The sequence below is a fragment of the Procambarus clarkii genome, chromosome 22, assembly GCF_040958095.1.
Source record: "Procambarus clarkii isolate CNS0578487 chromosome 22, FALCON_Pclarkii_2.0, whole genome shotgun sequence".
Classification (NCBI taxonomy): Eukaryota; Metazoa; Arthropoda; class Malacostraca; order Decapoda; family Cambaridae; genus Procambarus; species Procambarus clarkii.
Window position 1 is genome coordinate 6,795,961 of NC_091171.1, and position 24,891 is coordinate 6,820,851.

At 45.6% G+C, this 24,891-nt stretch overlaps 1 protein-coding gene across 1 annotated transcript in view; it reads left to right on the top strand.

The window, feature by feature from the left end:
• The window catches only part of LOC123748321 (FERM, ARHGEF and pleckstrin domain-containing protein 1-like), a 434,539-nt gene that overhangs the window by 182,358 nt on the left and 227,290 nt on the right, over positions 1–24,891 (top strand).

The window sequence follows — 24,891 nt, forward strand, 5'->3', positions numbered from 1 at the left end:
TTGACTTGTCTGCTGGATTCTCGGGGTTTGGCTCTCCGTGCGGTTCATTTCCTTGGGTGTGCACAATGTCCTGGTGGATAGCCTGTCTTGGTTCATTCCCCTGTCCACGGAATGGACGATCGCCGCCGACTAATTCCATTGGCTCTCCTAGATGTTCAGGCTTCCTCAGGTGGCTCCCCTTGGTGTCGGCATGGTCTCGACGTACCCCAGTATATATGGTGCCCTTTCCTGACTGTGAAACCTTCATGGTGGATGCCCTTTGGCAGAATTGGTCCAGGGGGGGGGGGTTACCAATACACCTATCCCCATGGTTCCCCACGGTCCAGCTGTTGCTTTAGGTCCTGGCTTGGTTGGAAACTCATCAGGGAGGAGTCGTCCATGTGGCCCCTTGGTGGCCGGCCCGCCCTTGGTTTCAGGCGCTGCTTGCTCGGCATCCGAACCCGGTGCATTTTCCATGGCTCCGCTTCTTCCAGCAGATCGGACCAGTCCAGTACATGCTGGTTTGATCTACTCCTCCGTTCTTTGCATTTGGTTTTTTTTACGGTGTATCACCACTTGTATGGCCATCAGGTGGCTTCTTTGATGGTGTTTCACCTGCGAGCTTTGTGTTGGTGACAGAATGAAGTTTCCTGGCTGTTTCTGGACCATCATTTCATGCCTAAATACTGTCGCCTCTTATCATGCAGCAATAGCAAAGCCAATCCAGCTTGTATTCAGGGTTGGATTTCACTTCTGCTCTGTTCCGTATGCTTTCTAGTGATTTGTTTCCCCCCCCTGGCCTGCTCATGTGCTGCCTGGGACGTCCTGGTCCTTGGACCGGATGCTCTCTTTTCTCTCTTATCCTCGGTTTGTGGTGGGTCTTTCGATTCAAGATTGTTTTTCCAAGGTGCTGTTTCTGTTGGCATTGGCCTCTGGGGGTTGGGTTGGTGAGCTTTATGCTCTCTTCTGGTACAGGAGAGAGCTTCTGCTCTTTCGGTCCTGGTGGTCGGTTTGTTCGGTTGTGGAGGTCTCCTACTTTTCTGGCGAAGACTGAGACAGCGGCTTTCCGGAAGGGCCCTTGGGTTATTGATGCTTGGTTGGTCAGGCAGCGAGTGCATCATGTGTTGTGTCTGGTTGCGGCTCTTTCCCGTTATCTGCGTGCCTCGGCTTCTGTGGCCGGGGACACGCTTTGGGTTGATCCGGTTTCCTTCATTCCCTGTTCCAGGGCTCTGGTCTCCCAGGTTGTCCGCAGGGTTATTAAATCTAGCCAGCCTGCTGTCTATCCTCGTGCCTATGACGTTCGTAAGTTTGCTGCTTTGGCTGCTGTGTTTGGCTTGTCTTGGGCTGACATTCGGGCACGGGGGTTTTGGAGGTCGAACAGGGTCCTGGCCACCCATTATTTGGTAAATGTTCCTGGTCCCGGTCTTTCTTGTGTGGCTTTGGGTCGCATGTTGCAGCTGGTTGTCTCGACTTTGAGTAGATGGGCGCGTGGCTGTTTCCCGGGTAAATCCCTCTTTTACTTGTCTTTGGTTAGGTAGCTCGAGGGAACTGAAGGGGTTCCCCACAGAAAACCAGCGTTGAATGTAGTGAAACACCATTTTCTGGGTGAGCCCCGAAGCTCTCCTGGCACCCTCCCTCCCTCCGGTCAGTGGTTCCATGTTGCTTTTGATGCTCAGCCTCTGAACTGGAGGTGTTGAGTAGCTGGCGAGGGTGGTTTGATTTTCCCTCCCGGCTGAGTGTGTGACGTTTACTTGTTTGCTTGTTCTTAGGTTGGGGGAGTTCTGCCTCTCTGTTCGGTCTTCGGTTGCAATTTTCTTACCATGTGGGGGTATGTTTTGTTATGCCTACATTTCTGGGTGTTAACCTCAGTCGATGGCAGACATGGAATGCCCCCAAGTACTAGGGGGTTTTCATAGGCTATTGCTCCCTTGGCCTCCCTAAGGGGGCAGGTTCTGGCTCGTGATCCCCGGTGAGCTGAACTCCAGTGACTATTGCCCCAGACTAATATATCGCGTATCAGTCCAATAGCTCCAGGGAGCCTCCGGGGCTCACCCAGAAAATGGAGTTTCATTACATTCAATGCTGGTTTTTTGGTACTGAACAAAGTTTCATCATTCTGTCTGTACTAAATTTTGTTGTATTCTTGTGCTTTGATTAATGGTGAATATTAATCTGGTGGACTAATATTAATAATAAATTTGTTTAATCTTTACTCTTACTCATGCTTATATATTATACAATACTGTATAAGCTTATTTTGTTTAAATTCTTTAGTATCATGTATTTTCTGGGGCAGTCCCTTCGGCTCCCTGGAGCTATCCAGGCTGATATGTATATTACTAGACTTACTATTTCTATTAATGGTGCCAAAGTCTAATGATATACATATCAGCCTGGATAGCTCTGGGAAGCCTCCGGGTCTCACCCAGAAAATGGCGTTTCTTTACATTCAATGCTGGTTTTATTAATATTATTAACATGAATTTTTTAATTTGTATATTTAAATGTCTTTAATTCAGTAATACAAATCTGTACCTATAAAAGAGAATGTCTGTCTGTCTGTCTGTCTGTGTTTGTCTGATTGTGTGTCCAAGGTTGGAGGCCAGAAGCTTGAGGCTAGCCTCATTAAACTTTCCTGGGGAGGGAGAGAATTATCAGGGGGAAAGTGCCAAGCCATTATTACTATATAGCATTTGGAAGGGGTCAGGATAAGGATTTGGGATGGGGGGAGAGAAGAAATGGTGCCCAACAACTTTGATAGTCAAGGATTGAACGCCGACCTAGGTTTACTTCTAGGTTTACTTCTGTCTCTGATGGGGACAGAAGTAACCTTCTGTTGTCTTGTCCCTTGGTTGTTCAGGACTGTCATTTTATGCCGAATACTGTTGCCTCATATCATGTGGCGTTGTCAGAGACGCTGCAGCTTGTGTTCGGCATTGATGTAACCTCTGCACCGTTCCGCAAGCTGTCTCGTGCGTTGTTTCATCTCCAGCATGCTCATGCGCCGCCTGAGCCAACCTGGTTGCTCAACTAGGAGCACTCCTTTCTTTCTTCTTCTCAATTTGTGGTAGCCTCTTCGGTTCAGGATTGTTTTTCCAAAGCTCATTTTTCTGTTGCTTCTGGGGGTTGGGTCGGGGAGCTTCATGCTCTCCTCCAGCGTAGGGGTTTCTGCTCTTTTGGTCCTGGTGGTAGGTTTGTTTGTTTGGAACAGTCTCCTTTTCTGGCGAGGAATGAGGCTGCTGCTTTTTGGAAGGGTCCTTGGGTTGCTGATGCTTGGTTGGTCAGGCCAGTGGTGCATTGTGTGTTGTATCCAGTTGCAGCTCTCTGCCGTTATTTGCGTGCCACGGATGCGGTGGTCGGGGATGTGCTTTGGGTTGACTCGGTTTCCCTTCTTCCCTGTTCCCGGGCTTGGGTCTCCCAGGTCGTCCGCAGGGTTATTAAGTCTAGCCATAGCCAGCATGCAGTCTATCCTCGTGCCGACGATGTTCATAAGTTTGCTGCTTTGGCTGCCGTCTTTGGCAACATGTCTTGGATTGACATTCGGGCACTGGGTTTTTGGAGGTCGAACAGGGTTCTGGCTGCTCGCCACCTTGTCAATGTCAATGAACCGAGTAGGGCCTGCGTTGCATTGGGTTGGCAATTGCAGCCAGTTGTCTTGACTTCACGATGTGGAGTGAGAACTGACCACCGCCCGGGTAAGTCCCTGTTTTTCCTTGTCTTTGGGTAGTTAGCTCTGGGAAGCCCCGTCCCGGAGGCTCCTCGGCATTCCTTCCTCCCTCCGGTCGGCGGTGTTTATGGGGGGGGGGGGGGAAACCCTGTCGGTTCCAAAGAGCTATCAGGCTAATATTGCTAATATTAGACTTTGGCATCAGTCAGTGTGAATGGAATACGGGAATGGAATGGTCAGTGTGAATGGAATGAGAAAGGCCTACCCGGACCACAAACCAGAACCTGGCCCCCCCCCCCCCCCCCTCAGAGAGGCACGAGGAGCAATGGCCTATAGAAACCCCCCATGTGGTTGGAAGCATTTTATGTCTGCCATCGACTGGGTCAGGCACCCAGAAAGGTAAGCATCCCAAAACAAACCCCTATTCTGGTTAAGAAATTGCCACTGAGAGCCAAACTAATGGACAGAATTCCCCAAGCAAAAATGAGCAAATGAGCATGATGTTACTACATCGCCGTACTGTCGTCTCCGCAGCTCTCCCCCCCCCCCCCCCTTCCCAGGAGGGGGAAGGGGAAGCCCCAGACCCCTCGTGCCGACTACCCAATACCCCAGTTCTAAGGCTGATGGGCTAGCTAAAAGTCGTGTGCTCTGGCTCCTGAATTGGTCCTCAGTTCTGTGCCTGTGTGGTGTGGTGGCTGTCTAATTGGGGGTGCGCGAGCCAGGAGTACTCGGCCATCCACACCCTTGTTCTGAGGCTGATGCTATAGGCAACGGTCTAGTGCTCTGGCTCCAATGGTTGTTTCAGCACTGTGCCTTGTGTGCGGTGACTGTCTACTAGATGGTGCGCGAGCCAGGAGATATTCTTCAGTACTCGGGCTGCTTGCACCTAGGGCTCCCATCCCTAAGTGCCCGGTAAGTACTGCCTTGGGGCCTCCTTCCTCAAGTTCCTTGGTTTCCGCCTTTGCTTGGTCGTTTGCTGCTAGGCTTTCAACTGCCCTTTGTGTGCTGTGGTGTTCTGGCAACCTTTTTCACCTTAATGTAAGAGGCAGCTTGCACTGGTAAGGGTGCAGGGTACTACGTAGCTAGTTTTCACCTCTAACAGCAGCCGGCTCTATTCTGCCTGGGTATGCTGTCCTCTTGCGGGGTTTTCTTTTTCTTTTTGTTTTCCTGCCTGGTAGGGGGAGGGGGGGTCTGCCTTTGGTTGCTGCCCCCGGTGTATATAGCATAAGCTTCTCTGTTCTGGTGGTTACCCCTGCTAGGTCCCCGTGAGTGGACACATCCCGGAGGTTCAGTTACTTGGAAAGTTGTTGGTAGACTTGGGCGCCATTTAGCAGTACCCTGCCTGGGCTTCCCTGAGTATGAGTTCTGTCTCAGGACCTTGGGAATCCCCACTGGGGCTTGTGGGTCTGATGGATGTGACCCCCGAGTTCCCCTCTCACTTTATGCGAGTTTGACGGTTGCTCTGTCCCCTTGTCGCAGGGTGACTTTTTTTTTTTTTTTTTTTTTTTTTTTTTTTTTTTTTTTTGCCTCCGTTACGATGCCTATTGTATCGGTGATACTTTTGACCCAGAGTCCTGCGAGTTTTGTTTGCGGCTGTGTGGTATTCCCTTCGGAGGGTTCGGGTCGCCCGCAGATAGACGTAACGGCTCCATTCGGACTGCTCCTTAGAACCGCGGGATTTGATGCGGTTTTGGCTCTTTGGGGCTGGTCTCTTCGGATAACTCGTCTGCCGAGTTCTCGGGGTTTGGCTCTCCTGGCCATTCACGTTTGGGGGGGGGGGGGAAAGTGTGTCCAACATTCTGGCGGACAGCCTGTCTCAGTTCATTCCCCTGTCCACTAAATGGACGGTCAACGCCGACTTCTTCAGTTGACTCTGCCAGACGTTCGGGCACCCGGGTGTGGACCTATTCACGCTGGCGTGATCGAGGCGTCTTCTGGTATATGTTGCGCTCTTTCCTGACTGGGATGCCATCGGTCAATGCCTTTCGGCAGGGCTGGTCAAGGTGGGGGTTCCTGTATCTCTTTCCCCCGGTTTAGCTATTGCTCCAGGTCCTGGCTCGCTTGGAGACTTACCAGGGGAGAGTATTCCTGCTGACTCCTCGATGACCGGCCCAGCCTTGGTTTCAGGTACTGCTTGCTCGGTGTCCGAGATCGGAGGTTTTCCCGTGGCTACACCTCTTTCTGCAGATCGGTCCGGTCTGTCACGTGGCTGGTTCGATCTTCTCCTCAAGTCTTCGCGTCTGGTCTTTTTGACTCAGGGTCTATCACCATCTGTATGGTGATCAGATGGCATCCTTGATGGTGTCCGTATGAAGTTTCCTGGCGGTCCTTTCATTTCTTTCTCTTGTTTCGTAGGTATTCTTCACTCTCGGTTCAGGTTGTTATGTCCTTTTCCTCATGGTTGTTTCAGGACCGTCATCTTATGCCTAATACTGTCGCCTCGTAGAGTGTGGTGCTGGCGGAGCCGCCACAGCTTGCTTTTGATATTGTTGTTACTTCGGTACCATTTTTCAAGCTGTCTCATGCGTTGTTTTACTTTTGGCCTGCTCGTGCGCCGCTTGAGCCGTCCTGGTCCTTGGATTGGGTGCTTTCTTTTCTCTCTTCTCCTCGGTTTGTTATGGCCCTTTCGGTTCTGGATGTTTTTCCAAGACTCTTTTCTTGTTGGCATTGGTCTCTTGGGGTCGGGTCAGGGAGCTTCATGCTCTCCTCAGGTGCAGGGGTTTCTGCTCTTTTGGTTTTCGTGATAGGTTTGTTTGCAGCGTCTCCTTCTTTTCTGGCGAAGAATGAGACGGCTGCTTTCTGGAGGAGTCCTTAGGCTGTTGATGCTTGGTCTGTTAGGCCGGGGTTGCATCATGTGTTGTGTCTGGTTGCAGCTCTCTGCCGTTATTTGGGTGCCATAACTTTGCGTCCAGGCACACGCTTTGGGTTGATCCGGTTTCCCTTCCTCCCTGTTCCAGGGTGCGGGTCTATCAGGTTGTCCTCAGGGTTATTCAGTCCAGCCAGCCTGCAGTCTATCCCCATGCCCATGCCCCAGGGAGTCGGTCGGCCGAGCGGACAGCACGCTGGACTTGTGATCCTGTGGTCCTGGGTTCGATCCCAGGCGCCGGTGAGAAACAATGGGCAGAGTTTCTTTCATCCTATGCCCCTGTTACCTAGCAGTAAAATAGGTACCTGGGTGTTAGGTACCTATTTTAGGTACCTAACCTATTAGGTAAAATAGGTACCTGTCATGGGCTGCTTCCTGGGGGGTGGAGGCCTGGTCGAGGACCGGGCCGCGGGGACACTAAAAAGCCCCGAAATCATCTCAAGATAACCTCAAGAAGATGATGTTCGTAAGTTTACTGCTCTTGCTGCTATCTTTGGCAACATGTCTTGGGCTGAATTTATGTTCTTTGGCCTTGTCGAGCCTGTGTCGCTTTGGGTCAGCGATTGCAGCCAGTTGTCTCAGCTTCGCGTTGAGAAGCAAGCAACGACCGCCTCCTGGGTAACTCCCTCTTGTTTTCGTCTTTAGTGAAGTAGCTCCGGGGAGCCGACAGGGCTTTCCCCAGAAAACCAGCGTTGAATATAATGAAACTCGATATTCTGGGCGAGACCTGGAGGCTTCCCGGCAACCCACCCTCCCTCCGGTCGGCGTTTTTTTTTTGCATGTTTTTAACATCCAGCCTCAGAACTAGGGTTTTGGGTAGCCGTTGCGAAGAATCTGGTGTACCCCCTTCCTCCTCCTGGGGAGGGGTGTGGGGTACTCACCTATTTGAACTTACCTATTTGTGCTTGTGGGGGTTAAGCTCTGGCTTTTTGGTCCCGCCTCTCAACTCTCAATCAACTGGTGTACAGGTTCCTGAACCTATTGGGCTCTATCATATCTACACTTGAAACTGTGTATGGAGTCAGGCTCCACCACATCACTGCCTAATGCATTCCATTTGTCAACCACTCTGACACTGAAAAAATTCTTTCTAATATCTCTGTGGCTCATTTGGGCACTCAGTTTCCACCTGTGTCCCCTAGTGCATGTACCCCTTGTGATAAATAGCCTGTCTTTATCTACCCTGTCAATTCTGTTGAGAATCTTATACGTGGTGATCATATCCCCCTAACTCTTCTGTCTTCTAGCGACGTGAGGTTTAATTCCCGTAGTTTCTCCTCGTAGCTCATACCTCTCAGCCCGGATACTAGTCTGGTGGCAAACCTTTGAACTTTTTCCAGTTTGGTCTTATGCTTAACTAGATATGGACTCCATGCTGGGGCTGCATACTCCAGGATTGGTCTGACATAGGTGGTATACAAAGTTCTGAATGATTCCTTGCACAAGTGTCTAAATGACGTTCTTATGTTAGCCAACCTGGCATATGCTGCTGATGTTATCCTCTTGATATGGGCTTCAGGGGACAGGTCTGGCATGATATCAACCCCCAGGTCTTTCTCTCTCTGACTCTTGAAGAATTTCATCTCCCAAATGATACCTTGTAACTGGCCTCCTGCTTCTTACACCTATCTTCATTACATTACATTTGCTTGGGTTAAACTTAACAACCATTTGTTCGACCATTCCTTTAGTTTGTCTAGGTCTTCTTGAAGCCTCAAGCAGTCCTCCTCTGTCTTAATCCTTCTCATAATTTTGGCATCATCAGCAAACATTGAGAGGAATGAGTCTATACCCTCCGGGAGATCGTTTACGTATATCAGAAACAGGATAGGACCGAGTACAGAGCCCTGTGGGACTCCACTGGTGACTTCACGCCAATCTGAGGTCTCACCCCTCACTGTAACTCTTTGCTTCCTATTGCTTAGGTACTCCCTTATCCACTGGAGCACTTTACCAGTTACTTCTGCCTGTCTCTCCAGCTTATGTACCAGCCTCTTTGTGAAAGAGGTACCAGCCTGTACCACTCTGTTTGTGAAAGTGAATTTTCTTATATTTCTTCGGCATCTGTGTTTAGCTAGTTTAAATCTATGACCTCTTGTTCTTAAAGTTCCAGGTCTCAGGAAATCTTCCCTATCGATTTTATCAATTCCTGTTACTATTTTGTATGTAGTGATCATATCACCTCTTTTTCTTCTGTCTTGTGTTGGCTTAGATAGTTTCTTGTTGCCACATCCAGCAGCTTAGTGCTGGGGGTGCTCAGATAGTGGCGCAGCAACGTGATGACGTCATGCTTGTTTGCTAATTTTTGTTTGGGGAGTTCTGTCCACTTGTTCAGCTTTCGGTAGCAATATTTTCACTGGAATAGGGGTTTGTTTTGGGGCGCCTACCTTTCTGGGTGCCAGACCTGGTCGATAGCAGACATAGAATGCTCTCAACCATACAGGGGTGTCTAAAGGCCATTGCTCCTCTTACCTCTCTTGAGGAGACCAGTTTCTGACTTGTGGTCCCCGGTAGGCAAGAACTCCATGCACATTAACTGATGCCAGAATGCTAATACAGTCTAGTAATATCAGCCTGAATAGCTCAGGGGAGCCTCCGGGACTCACCCAGAAAATGGAGTTTCCTTAAATTCAATGCTGATTTTTTTGCGATTTTTGACATCCAGCCTTAGAACTGCCAGTGCAGGGATCTGGGACTCTCCCTTTCCCCCTCTAGGGGAGGAGGGTGGTTGCGCAGACAGCAGCACAGCAACATGGTGCCGTTGTACTTGTTTGCTCGTTTTCATTTGGGGAGTTCTGTCCACTAGTTCGGCTTTCAGTAGCAATATTTTAACTAGAATAGGGGTTTGTTTTGGGGAGCTTACCTTTCTGGGTGCCTTACCCAGTCGATGGCAGACATAGAATGCTTCCAATCACACCGGGGGTTTCTATAGACCATTGCTCCTCGTGCCTCACTGAGGGAAAGAGGGGGGCCAGGTTCTGGCTCGTGGTCCCCCGTAGGCCTAGAACTCCATGTGCATTGACTTATGACAGGGTCTAATACATTCATATCAGCCTGGCTAGCTCCGTGAAGACTCCGGGTCTCACCCAGAAAATGGCGTGTCATTACATTCAACGCTGGTTATCTATCGTTTGTTTACACTGTTGGTGGAATTCTTTCGGTGGTTTTGAGGCTGCAGTCTTGTTTCTAACCAAGGAGGTCTGTGTTTTGTTTCACTGACTTTCTGGGTGCCTTCCCTTGGTTATGGCAGTTATGAATAACTTTACATCAAAGGTTTTCTTAGTGCCACTGCTCCGTATGCCTCTCTGAGGGATCCAGATGATTGGTGGTTATTGCTTGGTTGAATCAGTAAGGGGTGTATCATTTATTGTGTCCCATTCTGGCCATTTGCTGTTACCTCTATGCCACTGGTAGTTTATTGTGGATATGGTGTCCTTGTTTTCTTGTTTCGGGACACATTTGTCTCATGTTGTCAATGGTGTCATCAAGCTTTCCCAGCCTGCAGTCTATGTTTGGGGCCATGATGTTTATGTGTTTGTGGCTCTGTCTGCAATTTTTTAAAATACTGTGTGTCTTGGGCACATATCCAGGGGAGATGCAACAGTGTGCTGGTGGCTCATTACTTAGTGAATGATCTTGGTCCATGCCAGGCTTGTATGGGTTTGGGGTAGTTATCTCATCCCTAGCTCCCCATTTCCTTGGTGTTACTTTCTGCAACTCTTCCCTGTCCGTGGTGAGTACCCCTTTTGTTTTTTCTCCTTGTGATATAGTATAAATGAGCCACCAATTGGAGCCCTCCCAGAAAACCACCATTGAATGTCAATGCCTCTGTCTGGTAGGTCCTTTGTGGCTCCATGAGATCTTCCCTTCGCCATTCAGGGGCTTTGGTTTTCTGTTTTCCTGGCTATATGACAAGTGTCAAGTTTGGAAGATCGAGGAAGGTGCACAATCTCCTGGTGGTATGCAGATGAAGCTAACAAGAGAATTGCTTTACCATGAAGTGCTTCATGAATCTCAAGGCTTTGCTGTTTCATTTTATGTGCTTTATTAACCAGGCTGTGTGTATGTTTTGATTTGCCCATCTTTCTGGTTAGGTTATCTTGAGGTTATCTTGAGATGATTTCGGGGCTTTTTAGTGTCCCAGCGGCCCGGTCCTCGACCAGGCCTCCACCCCCAGGAAGCAGCCCGTGACAGCTTGCTAACACCCAGGTACCTATTTTACTGCTAGGTAACAGGAGCATAGGGTGAAAGAAACTCTGCCCATTGTTTCTCGCTGGCGCCCAGGATCGAACCTGGGACCACAGGATCACAAGTCCAGTGTGCTGTCCGCTCGGCCGACTGGCTCCCTAACCATTGTTTGGTTATGTTGATTTACAATCATTTGCTTCTTGTGCTTCTTTAAAGGGGGGACCAGGTTTTGGCCACTGGTCACCGGTAGGCTTATGTGATTTGCAAGGGTTTGGATTGAAGTGTGTTGAGCTTACTGGGTAGCAAGGCCCAAGGAGCTGCCAAGGACCCATTAGAAAGAGGCTTTTATTACATTCAGTACTGGGTATTTGAAACATAAGGTATTTACACTTGCAGCATTAGTAACCAAGTACTGTACAGTATTTGTATTTCTGAAATATTTCATGTTCTTCTGCATTTAATTGTCATACAGTATTTATAAAGCAATTACAATTGTTATTCAAGTTTATGGTTTTAACATAAATTGTATTTTATATTTAAATTATATTATAAATCTACAGGAATGAAATTGTCTGAATAAATTATAATTATTATGACTACATTGTAATTATGGAATAGTAGCATAATTTTCTAGTTTGAAATACAGTACAAAATATGAAGCAAATTTTTTTTGGTGGGGGAATAAATTAGATTCATGTAATGTAATTCTCTGTTAAGTGGTTTTCTTGAAGCTCACTGAGATGTCTAAATGTTAATGTTTAAATTAGTTTAACAAATGGAAACAATGTTACAGGGCTATTACAAGGATATTGTTGAATTCTTCTTTGATGGCCGAAACGAATGCAAAAACTTTTGGAAAAAATGTGTCGAACACCACGGGTTCTTCCGCTGTTCTCAAGTCAAAAAAGTTCCACGACAAAAGACTAGAGTTCTTTCAAGAGGATCATCATTTAGGTAAGGAGGAGAGTATGTACTGGCCACTAAACTTTTCATACTATTTGTGCTCCATCCTTATTCCTCTCATGCTCTCATGCTCCAACCTCATCCCACTCATGCTCCATCTTCATCCCACTCTTGCACCATCTTCATCCTGCTCATGCTCCATCTTCATCCTGCTCATGCTCCATCCTCAACCCACTTGTGATATGATAGACAGAGCCACAGAGATACTACAGGAATGAGGTGGTTGGGTTGACTGTGTCTGTCTGGACCCAAAAAAGGCTTTTGATAGAGTCCCACATGAGAGGCTGTTCTGGAAACTAAAACTTGCTGGAGGGGTGACAGGGAGACTTCTGACATGGATGAAAAGTGAATAGGAGATGCAGACGATTGTAATGAACTCCAAATTGATCTAGATAAAATAAGTGCTTGGAGCGTCTAGTAGCAAATGGAATTCAATGTGAATAAATGCCATGTTATGGAATGTGGAATCGGAGAAAATAAACCACACACAACTTACAAATTATGTGGAAAGGAATTAAAGAACTCTACCAAAGAGAGAGATCTGGAGGTGGTTTTGGATAGTAAGCTGTTGCCAGAAGAACACAAAGAACATTGTGAGAGGAGCGTATGTGGTCCTTTCCAACTTCAGACTTGCTTTTAATTACATGGATGGTGAAATACTAAGGAAACTGTTCTTGACTTTTGTGAGACCAAAATTGGAATATGCAGCAGTTGTATTGTACCCATATCTCAAGAAGCACATAAATAAACTAGAAAAGGTGCAACAGTATGCTTATGCTTCCGGAACTAAAAAACAAGAGTTACGAGAAGAGACTAGAGACGTTAACCATGCCAAAACCAGAAGATAGAAGAAAAAGAGGTGATAGGATCGCCACTTACAAAATACTAAAAGGAGTCGACCAAATTGACAAAGAGGAATTCCTAAAACCTGCAACTTCATGAACAGGAGGACACAGATTCAAGCTAAGGAAGCAAAGGTACCAAAAAATAGTAGAAAATTTTCTTATGCAGAGTGGTAGACAGAACAAGTTAAGTGAGAAGATGGTGGAGGCCAAAACCATCAGTAGTTTCAAAGGGTTAGACAGTATGACAGATTGCTGGGAAGATGGGCACAATGAGCATAGCCTATCCTGTAACTACACTTATGTAATTACACTTATCTTTAGGGAAATCTTTAGGGAACCAGATACAATAAGAATTCCAGAGAACAACATAGAACACATAGAGGTGTCTAGAGACGAAGTGGAAAAAATGCTCAAGGAGCTCGGTAAGAACAAAGCAGCTGGCCCAGATGGCGTTTCACCATGGGTTCTGAGAGAATGTGCATCTGAGCTCAGCATTCCACTTCACCTGATCTTTCAGGCATCCCTGTGTACAGGAATCGTAGCAGACGGGTGGAAACAGGCTTAACATAGTTCCAATCTACAAAAGTGGCAGCAGGGAAGACCCCCTCAATTATAGACCTGTATCATTGACAAGTGTAATAGTGAAAGTATTGGAAAAACTAATCAAAACTAAATGGGTAGAACACCTAGAGAGAAATGATATAATATCAGACAGACAGTATGGTTTTCGATCTGGAAGATCCTGTGTATCGAATTTACTCAATTTTCTATGATCGAGCCACAGAGATATTACAGGAAAGAGATGGTTGGGTTGACTGCATCTATCTGGACCTAAAAAAGGCTTTCGACAGAGTTCCACATAAGAGGTTGTTCTGGAAACTGGCAAATATTGGAGGGGTGACAGGTAAGCTTCTATCATGGATGAAAAATTTTCTGACTGATAGAAAAATGAGGGCAGTAATCAGAGGCAATGTATCGGAATGGAGAAATGTCACAAGTGGAGTACCACAGGGTTCAGTTCTTGCACCAGTGATGTTTATTGTGTACATAAATGATCTACCAGTTGGTATACAGAATTATATGAACATGTTTGCTGATGATGCTAAGATAATAGGAAGGATAAGAAATTTAGATGACTGTCATGCCCTTCAAGAAGACCTGGACAAAATAAGTATATGGAGCACCACTTGGCAAATGGAATTTAATGTTAATAAATGTCATGTTATGGAATGTGGAATAGGAGAACATAGACCCCACACAACCTATATATTATGTGAGAAATCTTTAAAGAATTCTGATAAAGAAAGAGATCTAGGAGTGGTTCTAGATAGAAAACTATCACCTGAGGACCACATAAAGAATATTGTGCAAGGAGCCTATGCTATGCTTTCTAACTTCAGAATTGCATTTAAATACATGGATGGCAATATACTAAAGAAATTGTTCATGACTTTTGTTAGGCCAAAGCTAGAATATGCAGCTGTTGTGTGGTGCCCATATCTTAAGAAGCACATCAACAAACTGGAAAAGGTGCAAAGACATGCTACTAAGTGGCTCCCAGAACTGAAGGGCAAGAGCTACAAGGAGAGGTTAGAAGCATTAACCCTTAACATGCTCGGGGTCTAATATCCTGCCATCCACACAGGCGCATGTCATTTTGAAAAAAAAAAAATTTTTTTTTTTTGCTAATCTGTTAAGTTCTGTTCACTGATCACGGGAAAAATAAAAAAAAAATTCTATTGTACTTACTTTTGTTGCAATAGAGCCGAGAAGGACGGTGATGACGTCACAATCTGCATGTTCGCTCATGCAGTACACGCCCGGGAGGTGTTGCGCGCGGTCCTCAAACAGCCAGAGTTGCCACAAATATATTTTCGCGCTATTTATTTACAATGTCTAAGCGCATTTTATCTAATTTTTTTTTCACTAATTGTGTTTCAAATACTGTTTGAACATATTTTGTATCAATAATTGTTGCATATTTGAGTATACACAGGCGCACACAAATGTTTTCAATTACGGCAATATAATATGTCATTACAGTCTATTATATTGTATGTTCTGCTTATATTTGTATATATTTACACACACGCACACGCTATCTGCTTATATGTTTACATATTTACACACTCGCACACGCTATACACACTTTGAAGCACACTTAGAAGATTTCTAGACTGTGGTAGTCATTGAAGCAGTCGACAGCACATAATGGGATACCACACGTTTCACACCATGTTTGCACAAGCTTCCGTTTCTTGTTTCTTGTTCTTGTTTTCTTGTTGTCTCTACGTGTCGTTGTTTTACACACCAAGCAATCACGTTGGGCTATTGCACGCTTCACACCAGGTGGCAAATACTTAAGTTTGTGTGCTAGGAAGCCTTCAGTGTGAGCGAGGCGTGGAGTACCAGCATGCTGCAACAGTGGGTTTATGATGGGCCGCTGAATACCTGGGACATCTTTTGCAAACTTTCCTAATAACTGTATTGCAGCATCAAATACAAAGTCACGGAAAGTGGGCTTACATCCAGTTCTCACAAGGTACATGTTGAAACAGTTCAGCATGCTCATGTCCACAAGATGGAAGAACACTTTTTTCGTCCACCTGCATGTCTTCCGCACACACTCTGCAGTGCCAATCATCATGTCTGATTTATCAATCAACCGCATGTTGATATTATAGTCTAAAACACAGTCTGGCTTATATAGTGGTGCGTTTGTTTTATGGCTCACTTTCCCACTGTTCACCATTGTTCCATCATGAATTGTTGTCAACAAGTTCACCTCTCTTTTGTCTTTCCACCGAACTGACAGAATGTTATCACTTTTCCTTCTCTGACACTCACCAACTGCAATGTCGTTGTCAAACACAGGCATTTCCCTTCGTTGTGGCTTTACTGTACCAACCAATCCGGTTCTATTTTCTAGCAAGAACCGAGCTAGCAAGGGACTTGTATAGTAATTATCTGTGTATAAAATGTGTCCCTTGTTCATCCACGGAGCCATGATGGTCTTCACTACACTCCCCGAGAATCCATGTTCGTCGTTACCGGGAATGTCTACATCACTAGCCGAGTACAGAATCATGTGTAACACGTATCCTGTCTCACAATCACAGAGAACAAAAAATTTCAGGCCAAATCGGTTTCGTTTTGAGGGAATGTACTGTTTGAATGGAACACGTCCCTTGAAAAGTATGAGAGATTCATCAACCACCAGCTTCTGTGCTGGTACGTAAAAATCTCTGAATTTTCCAATAACATCGTTCATGTAGTGCCGCACTCGCCACAGTCTATCATCAGGTGTTCGGTCCTGAACACTTCCAAAATGTAGACACCTGAGGAGTATCTGAAACCTGTCTCGTGACATATATTTCCCGAATAAAGGTGTTGGTATTGTCTTGTCCTTGCTCCAATAGTCATTTATTGCATGTTTGTGACAGTGCTTCATCAACAAACAGAGTGCCAAAAACACATACATTTCCGCCACTGTGGTATTTTTCCAACGCTGCAGTCGTGAAAATTCTGTGATTTCCCTCTCAATCAGGTAAGCAGCATGCAGGTTCGTTTGGTGTACAATGTATTCCATGAGTGGTTCATCATAGAATGCTGTAAAATATTCCATCTCAGCCATGTCCTCACCTTGATTAGGGAAAAGGTTTGTAATCCCTACATCTTTATCGTCAAAGTGAGGAATATTAGGAATAAAATCGTCACCATCACTCCACTCAAGTATACCAGGCGTCCTGCGAGATGCAGAGGAAGGACGGCGAGGAAGCGATGCATACCGGCGACCAGGAGCTGAATACCGTCTGCGAGAAGCACGGCGGCTACGTGCACGTGAGGTGGGTGCACGTGAGGTGGGTGCACGTGAGGTGGATGCACGTGAACACGAGGGTCTTGGTCCCTCATGTGGTGCCATGCGGTGGCGCTTGGCCGGGCGAGATGCTGCTGACGCGACAATTTCTTGCCCAGTTACACCACTGGTACCAGCCACAGGCTCAATAAAACTTTGATCTGAGTCACTAAACCCAGAAAAGGAGTCACCTCCCTCTGACTCGTCACCCTCAAACAGAAAATATCCACAGGAACTGTGAGGTCGTGGTAGAATTGGGGTAGAAACTGGGCGAGGAGGCATCGGTGAGCGTATAGGCCTCGCCATGGCATGGCGGTCATTCTCACTTTCACTGCTGCTGCTACTATCACCCGACAACTGTGTATAATCCTCATCGTTGTCTGAATCGTCAAACACACTTTCTTCACCTTCAGAGAATAATTCGTGGGCTATTTGCTCTGGGGTGAGGGACTGAGTGGTGCGTGCCCGTGAGGCGTTTGACCGTGCGCTTGCCATGGTGACTCTCGCTAAACTGAGGCCTCCCATGCCTTCGGACCGTGAGCGGGATTTTTTTTCAAAATGGCCGCTGTTTACTAGAGCCCCTGGGCAGCGTATGGGACCCCCAGCTACACCGCGGGCCATTCAAATCGTGCGCGGTACCCATACACTTCATATGAAGTGAAGCGCAGTTGACTGGTAAAACGATTTACACTTCATATGAAGTGATGCGCACTTTAAGGGTTAAATATGCCAAAACTAGAAGACAGAAGAAAAAGAGGTGATATGATCACTACATACAAAATAGTAACAGGAATTGATAAAATCGACAGGGAAGACTTCCTGAGACCTGGAATTTCAAGAACAAGAGGTCATAGATTTAAACTAGCTAAACACAGATGCCGAAGAAATATAAGAAAATTCACCTTCGCAAATAGAGTGGTAGACGGTTGGAACAAGTTAAGTGAGAAGGTGGTGGAGGCCAAGACTGTCAGTAGTTTCAAAGCGTTATATGACAAAGAGTGCTGGGAAGACGGGCTCCATCCTCATCCCACTCATTCTTCATCCTCATCCCACTCATGCTCTATCCTCATCCCACTCATGCTCTATCCTCATCCCACTCATGCTCTATCCTCATTCCACTCATGCTCTATCCTCATCCCACTCATGCTCTATCCTCATCCCACTCATGCTCCATCCTCATCCAACTCATTCTCCATCCTCATCCAACTTATGTAAGTTGATAATTTCCTTCTCTTGCTGTGGAATATTTCCTTGTAGAATATTAAGCTTATTTTTTAAAATCTTCCTCTTCCTTGTTTAATAAACAAAAATTTTGTTAATAAATTATTAGGAAATCCTCAATCATCACTAACCTGTCAAGGAAACCTCTTTTCTTTATTTCTTCTTAATGAAACCCTTGACATTTTCATCACTTGTTTAGACTGCACTGGACACTGACAAACCCATTATGTTGGCCATTTTTGTTTTGATTGTCATCTGCTGCTGTTCAGGCAGCATGTGCTAAAAACTTTTCCAGATTTGTATGTCTTTCTCAACAAACCCCACTCTCCACCTTGTTTATTTATGTATTTATATATACAAGAGTTCTTTCATTCTTGTACAGCCTCTAGCATGCATAGTGTTTCAGGCAGGTCCTTAATCCTGGTCTCCGGAATACAATCCGCCAAATCGTTTGATAACCTGGTACCCCATTCACTGCTGGGTAAACAGAGACTACAGTTTAGGATTGGCGCCCAGTAAATCCTTCCCGGCCAGGATATGCACTTAGGAAAAAGTGCTTGCGAAATGCCAGGCGAGTGTCTTACCACTACACCATGGGTCTCCAAACTTTTCAATGTAAGGGCCACATTATATATTTCCCATATTTATGCGGGCCGGAGGAATAAAAAATGAAAAAAAACAAAAAACAAATCAGTGCCAGTAATTTAATTTCCTCAAATATTAAAGTATAAACATGGAAAAATTAAAACATATCTTTTTGGAAAAAATCAGGGTAAACTAAATAGATTCCTGCCTTTAGTTTTATGCAACCAAATTAGTGTGACGAATGATACTGTTGTTTTGACTTTAAAATTTCATTAAAATCAGGTTCCAGATTAGATGAGCCAATTGTAAGAATTGATTTCAAGTGATCATCAGACAAATTTGCTCGATAGTTAGATTTCACATACTTCATTTTGGAAAAAGTTTGTTCACACAAGTATGTTGAACCAAAAATGGACACAAAACTACAAGCAAACTTTATCAAATTTGGAAACTGATCTGGCTGCAGGCATTTATAAAAATCAATCAGATTTCCTTCTCTATACCTATCTTTCAGTCTGTCATCTGCCTGGAGATCAATAATTTCCATTTGAAATCGAGTTGGAAGATTTTCAGCATTGCAGTCAAATTTGTTAGGAGGGCCGGATGAAATTATGTGGCGGGCCGGATGTGGCCCGCGGGCCATAGTTTGGAGACCCCTGCACTACACCATGGGGACTTTGTATTACTGATTTCAGTATATTTATGGTATCTGGGAAAACCAATTGCATAGCTCTCTCCAACACTACCACTTAGATAATGACCTGATGATCCTGCCATTCTTTAAGCTGTGTAGTTGTCATCATCATGAGTTGAGTCTGTGATTACTTAAATGTAGTTACAGAATAAGAGCTCCCCTTATGATGTCCCATCTTCCCAGTACAGTAAAACTTCAATTCAACGAACTGTTTGGGACCAAACCCAATTCATTGCATTTAGGGACTCATTGCAACCTAGGAGGCATTTCCCATGTCCTATGGGCAAATTTCAGCAAAATTTTAATTTCAATCTATAATGTAATAGAGAACTACCAAATGAACAAATGTGCCAAACAAATTTAACCACATCTAGCTCATTTCTCACATCCCTAGCCTCACCATTCATTTTCGAATGGTAGCAGGGCAATACCTGAGTGAACGAAAAGCTTGCCAACTCAAAATGAAAACAAACCTTAGAATTAGGTTTTAAATATTCTCAATAACTTTTCGAAGGCTCCAACTATCTCTTGTAATGTTACGTTCATCATGAGTAATTATGTCATCTTACTTCAATAGCATAAGGAGGACATCAAGCATTATAATACACAATTGGGTAAATGTACAAAAGATTTAGTAAAATGTTTTAAACAACCTTTCACCTTAAAGTGATAGTACTATTGCAACTGTTTTGTCAAACATACAAAAATAGACTTTTGCTGCAAACATTGTTCATGTTTCGGATTGCTGTAAGGGACACAAAAAACCAGTGTAGAATGTAATGAATTTACAATTTCCGGGTGAACCCCGGTGACTCCCTGAAGCTATTATAATGATTCAGTGCCATATTTCTAGGTACCATCAGTGGCAGAGTTCTTATTGGCCTATCGGAGACCATGAGCCAGAACCTGCCCCCCCCCCCTCCTCCTCAGAGAGCTGCAGGAAGCAGTAGTACTATGAACACCTTACAAATAAACTAATCAGTGTCTGCCACCACCAGGAAAAGCACCCAGAAAGTCAATACAACAAAACAAAACAGACGACTGCATTGTTAAAACATGATTGCAACCTCAAAAACTGTCAAAAGAACTCCTCCAATTATGAAAACAAATGACCACAATTTTGTGAAATTTGCACAAGCCAGATAGCTCCACCTTCTCCCCCTTGTTTGGCGGGGAGGAGGGAGCAGGCCAGGTCAGCCAGTCCCACCACACCAATTCTTATGATGGAAACAACCTGATGCCCTGGAGAAGGGAGGGTGTCAGGGATCCACGAGGGCTCACCCAGAAATTTTCATTTCATTACATTCACTGCTGGTTTTCTAGGGGGAGCCCTTTGTAGCTCCCTGAAACTTACTAATCACAGAGAAGAAAAAAGGGCACTTACTAGGGAGGAGGGAGCACCACAGATTGAGAAAACGACTGTCAAAACCCCCACACCCAAATATCAGCCCAAAACATATATGCAAACACAGCCGTCAGAGCAGCATACTTGCAGACATCATGGGCATGAGGGTAGACTACAGGCTGTCTAGATTTCTTGACATTGCAGACCTGAGAAATACGAGCCCTGGAACAGGGAACGAGGGAAAACAGGATCAACCTACAAGGAGTTCACGGCAGCCACCTGACAAAGCGCATGATGCACCCCCTGGCTAAACCAGCCACGAATCCACAACCAAAGGATCTCTCCAGAAAACATTAGACTTATTCTTCACCAAAAGAAATGGAGCTGGCTGCAATTGAACGAAACGTCCACCAGGGCTAATCAGAGAGATAAAAAACAAAGCCTTCCAAAAACAATTCCAGACCAAAGGGGCCACAGTAAACCAAAGAGAAGAAAGAAAAGAAAGAACCCGGTCAAGGGACCAGGCAAGCTCAGGCAGCAGAGGTGAAACAAAGCATGAGAAAGCTTACGAAACAGGGCAGAAGAGATATCGACTTTGAAAGCAACCTGGAGCAGCTCTGCCAACACCACACGATAAAAGTTTGACAGTATTTGGCATAAGATGCCAATTGAGGAAAACCAAGAAAGAAAGGAGAGAACAACAAGCTCGGAAACCTAAGAACAATAACGAAGGGTCAGGAAATGGCAGAAGGAATGCCAATAGATTTCATACTGTTGCCAGGAAGAAGACCGCAGGTGGGACGCCATTAAACCAGCCATCTGATCATCATAAATATGATGAGAAATATGCGCCAAAATGTCCAAATGCGAAGAGTGGAAGGTAAGGCCGCGAACAAGTAAGGTACATCACTCGCCCAACCTGCTGGAAGAGACTGAGCCATGGAAAAATGCCCCGGGTTCAAACACTGAATAAGCAGCACCAGAAACCAAGGCTGGGCTGCCCACCAAGGAGCCAGAAGACTCACTATTTCATTGTAGGACATCAGGCACGCTAGCACTTGGAGCAACAGCTGGACCTAGGGAAAAAGGTAAAGTAACTCCTATCAGCGACCAGTTCAGCCAAAAGGCGACCACCGTAAGGGCAAGGGCAAGGGCCTCGCAGTCGGGAAATAGCATTGTGTAAAGAGGCAGACACCGAGACCATGCCGAAGCAAAGAGGTTGACAGTCCATTTAGTGAAAATAGGAAGGAACCAGGAGATACCATCGGCCAGGACGTTGGATATTCCCTGGATGTGAATGGCATGGAGAAACAAACCCTGAGAATTCAGCAGATGAGCTACTCAAAGCAACCAGCTCCAAAGAGCTAGGAAATGAAGAGACCTTCCCTCCCCACCTGTTGAGACAATGAACTACCGAGGAACAGTTCGAATGAAGCCGGATCACAAAGCTTGGAGGAATCTAAACTCTGCAGTGCCTGTCACATGGCAGCAAATTTCCCAAACCGTGTTGTGCACTTGACAAAAGGAAGGGCACCAACTACCCTGGCCAGATGGGTGAGTGCTGGTCACAAAGCCCCAACTGAGAGCCGAGGCGTCTGTGAAGACTTTGAGTAAAGGCAGAGGAAGGCATCAAGGAAATGAACGCTAAAACCAGAAATAAAATATCCCCATGAAACCAGAACAGCCTCTGAAGCCAAACCCTGCCCAATGGAAAATAGAAAAGGACAAAGTTCAGGCTCCTGCACAACTACTAAAGCAACTACTGAGTCACCTGGCTCCCCCTCAACACCAGAAGATGGCAGTGCTGCACTGGAACAAGGCTGCAGAAAGCAGGGACAGCAATGCCGACTGAGAATCTCAAACAAGACTCAACCATGTCTGAACCTAGGATACAACCAACTGGGATTTCTGCCAGTTCACCACGAACCCGAACCCAGCGAGCTGGGAAAGAACCAGATCCTTGGTTAGCAAATAGGTGGACTGGCTGGTAGCCCCCCACCACCCAGTCTTCGAGGTAGACCAACATCTAAACACCTAACAACCAAAGATAGGCCCCAACAAGCTGCAGATAATATAACGGATATTACCACAAACTCAGAAGACTTTGAAAGAGAAATTGACAATATGCCTATGCACTCAGTTCCTGGGCCTGACTCATGGAATACAATATTCATAAAGAAATGTAAAGTACCAGTAGCGAGAGCACTCAGCGTAATATGGAGAAAGAGCCTAGATACAGGGGAGATACCAGCAGCACTTAAATCTGCAGATATAGCTCCGTTGCACAAGGGGGGGGAGTAAAGCCTTGGCAAAAAATTATAGGCCAGTTGCACTAACATCACACATAATAAAAGTGTTTGAAAGAGTGATTAGGAATCAAATTTCTAGTTTTATGGAAAACAATGAGTTGCACAACCCAGGACAACATGGATTTAGAGCGGGAAGATCCTGTCTGTCACAGTTACTCAACCACTATGACAAAATCACAGAAGCTCTAGAAGAAAAGCAAAATGGAGATGTTGTATACACAGACTTTGCTAAGGCGTTCGACAAATGTGACCATGGGGTGATAGCATACAAAATGAGGTCAATGGGAATAACTGGAAAAGTAGGAGCCTGTCGGCCGAGCGGACAGCACGCTGGACTTGTGATCCTGCGGTCCTGGGTTCGATCCCAGGCGCCGGTGAGAAACAATGGGCAGAGTTTCTTTCACCCTATACCCCCTGTTACCTAGCAGTAAAATAGGTACTTGGGTGTTAGTCAGCTGTCACGGGCTGCTTCCTGGGGGTGGAGGCCTGGTCAAGGACCGGGCCGCGGGGACACTAAAAAAAAGCCCCGAAATCATCTCAAGATAACCTCAAGATAACCTCAAGGATGCTGGATACTCAATTTCCTGTTGAACAGAACACAAAGAGTAACAGTCAATCAAATGTAATCGAGTCCAAGCGATGTTAAAAGCTCTGTACCTCAAGGTACAGTCCTTGCACCACTGCTGTTCCTTATTCTCATATCAGATATAGACAAAAATACACATCACAGCTTCATGTCATCCTTCGCAGATGACACAAAAATCAGCATGAAAATTACCTCTGCTGAAGACATTGAAAAATTACAAGCAGATGTCAACAAAGTTTTCGATTGGGCAGCAGAAAATAACATGATGTTTAACATTGATAAATTTCAGGTACTCAGGTACTGCAAAAATGAGGATCTGAAACATAATACAGGGTACAAAACACAATCGAATCTTCCCATAGTAGAAAAACAGCATGTCAAGGATTTGGGAATAATGATGTCCGACGATTTAACGTTTAGGGAGAATAACCAAGCAAATATTGCGTCAGCCAGAAAAATGATAGGATGGATTACAAGAACTTTCAAATCCAGGGATCCCATCACAATGGTTGTACTCTTCAAGTTACTTGTGTTGTCCCGTCTCGAGTACTGCTCAGTACTCACTTCCTCCTTCAGAGCAGGAGAGATTGCTGAAATAGAGGGAATACAGAGAACATATACGGCACGCATAGACGAGATAAAACACCTAAATTATTGGGATCGTCTCAAAGCTCTCCAAATGTACTCTCTAGAAAGGAGACGAGAGAGATACCAAATAATATACACATGGAAAATACTGGAGGGACAGGTCCCAAATCTACACAGTAAAATAACAACGTACGGGCGTGAACGATATGGAAGAAAATGCAAGATTGAACCAGTGAAGAGCAGAGGTGCCATAGGCACAATCAGAGAACACTGTGTAAACATCAGAGGTCCGCGGTTGTTCAACGTCATCCCAGCGACTATAAGAAATATTGCCGGAACAACCGTGGACATGGACAAAACTGGACTGTTTTCTAAGAGAAGTTCCGGATCGGCCGGGCTGTGGTGGGTATGTGGGCTTGCAAGCCGCTCCAAGCAACAGGCTGGTGGACCAAAGTCTCACAAGTCTAGCCTGGCCTCGGGCCAGGCTTGGGGAGTAGAAGAACTCCCAGAACCCCATCAAGCAGGTATTAAGCAGGCCATGACGACCCGAGTTAAATGCATTAAAAGGCGAGGTGCCTGATTCAGCCTAAATGGGAGAACCTGAAAGTGGAAAGCCTGCCACCCCACCACAAAGCCTAACTAATCTCTGGACCTCGGATGAAGAGGGATGTGGCAATATGTATCTTTGAGGTCCAGAGAAATCATCCAAGCGCCTGACTGAAGAACAATATGGACATGGGACAATATAGTCATCTGAAAAAAGGGGCAAGGAATGAAGAATGAACCGGAGACCTGAAGAATCCCATTTTGAGACTGGAAACAGATGAGAAATCCACTGAAATGAAACGTCATCATTTCGTCCATGCCCGAAACCACTCTGAAATGACCTGACAAAGGCAAGGAGAGGGGACTTGTTCCTAAAACTCTGAACCCTCCCTAAGGAGACAGGACTGACCAACTAAACTCCACTCCAGGCCACCAGAAATGACCCGAAAAGCCCACAAATCATGGGATCAAGAGCATACAAACTAAGTTAGTCCCCCACCCAAATGCCCAGTTGAATGGGTGACCCATGAAAGGGCCAGTGCGAACCAGGAGAATCAGCCTTCTGAACAAAGAAGAGCAGAGAAGCACTGCACCAACCAGACGAAAAAGATGAGGCTTGGGGATACACATCTAACCTTGCAGCTGGCACCACA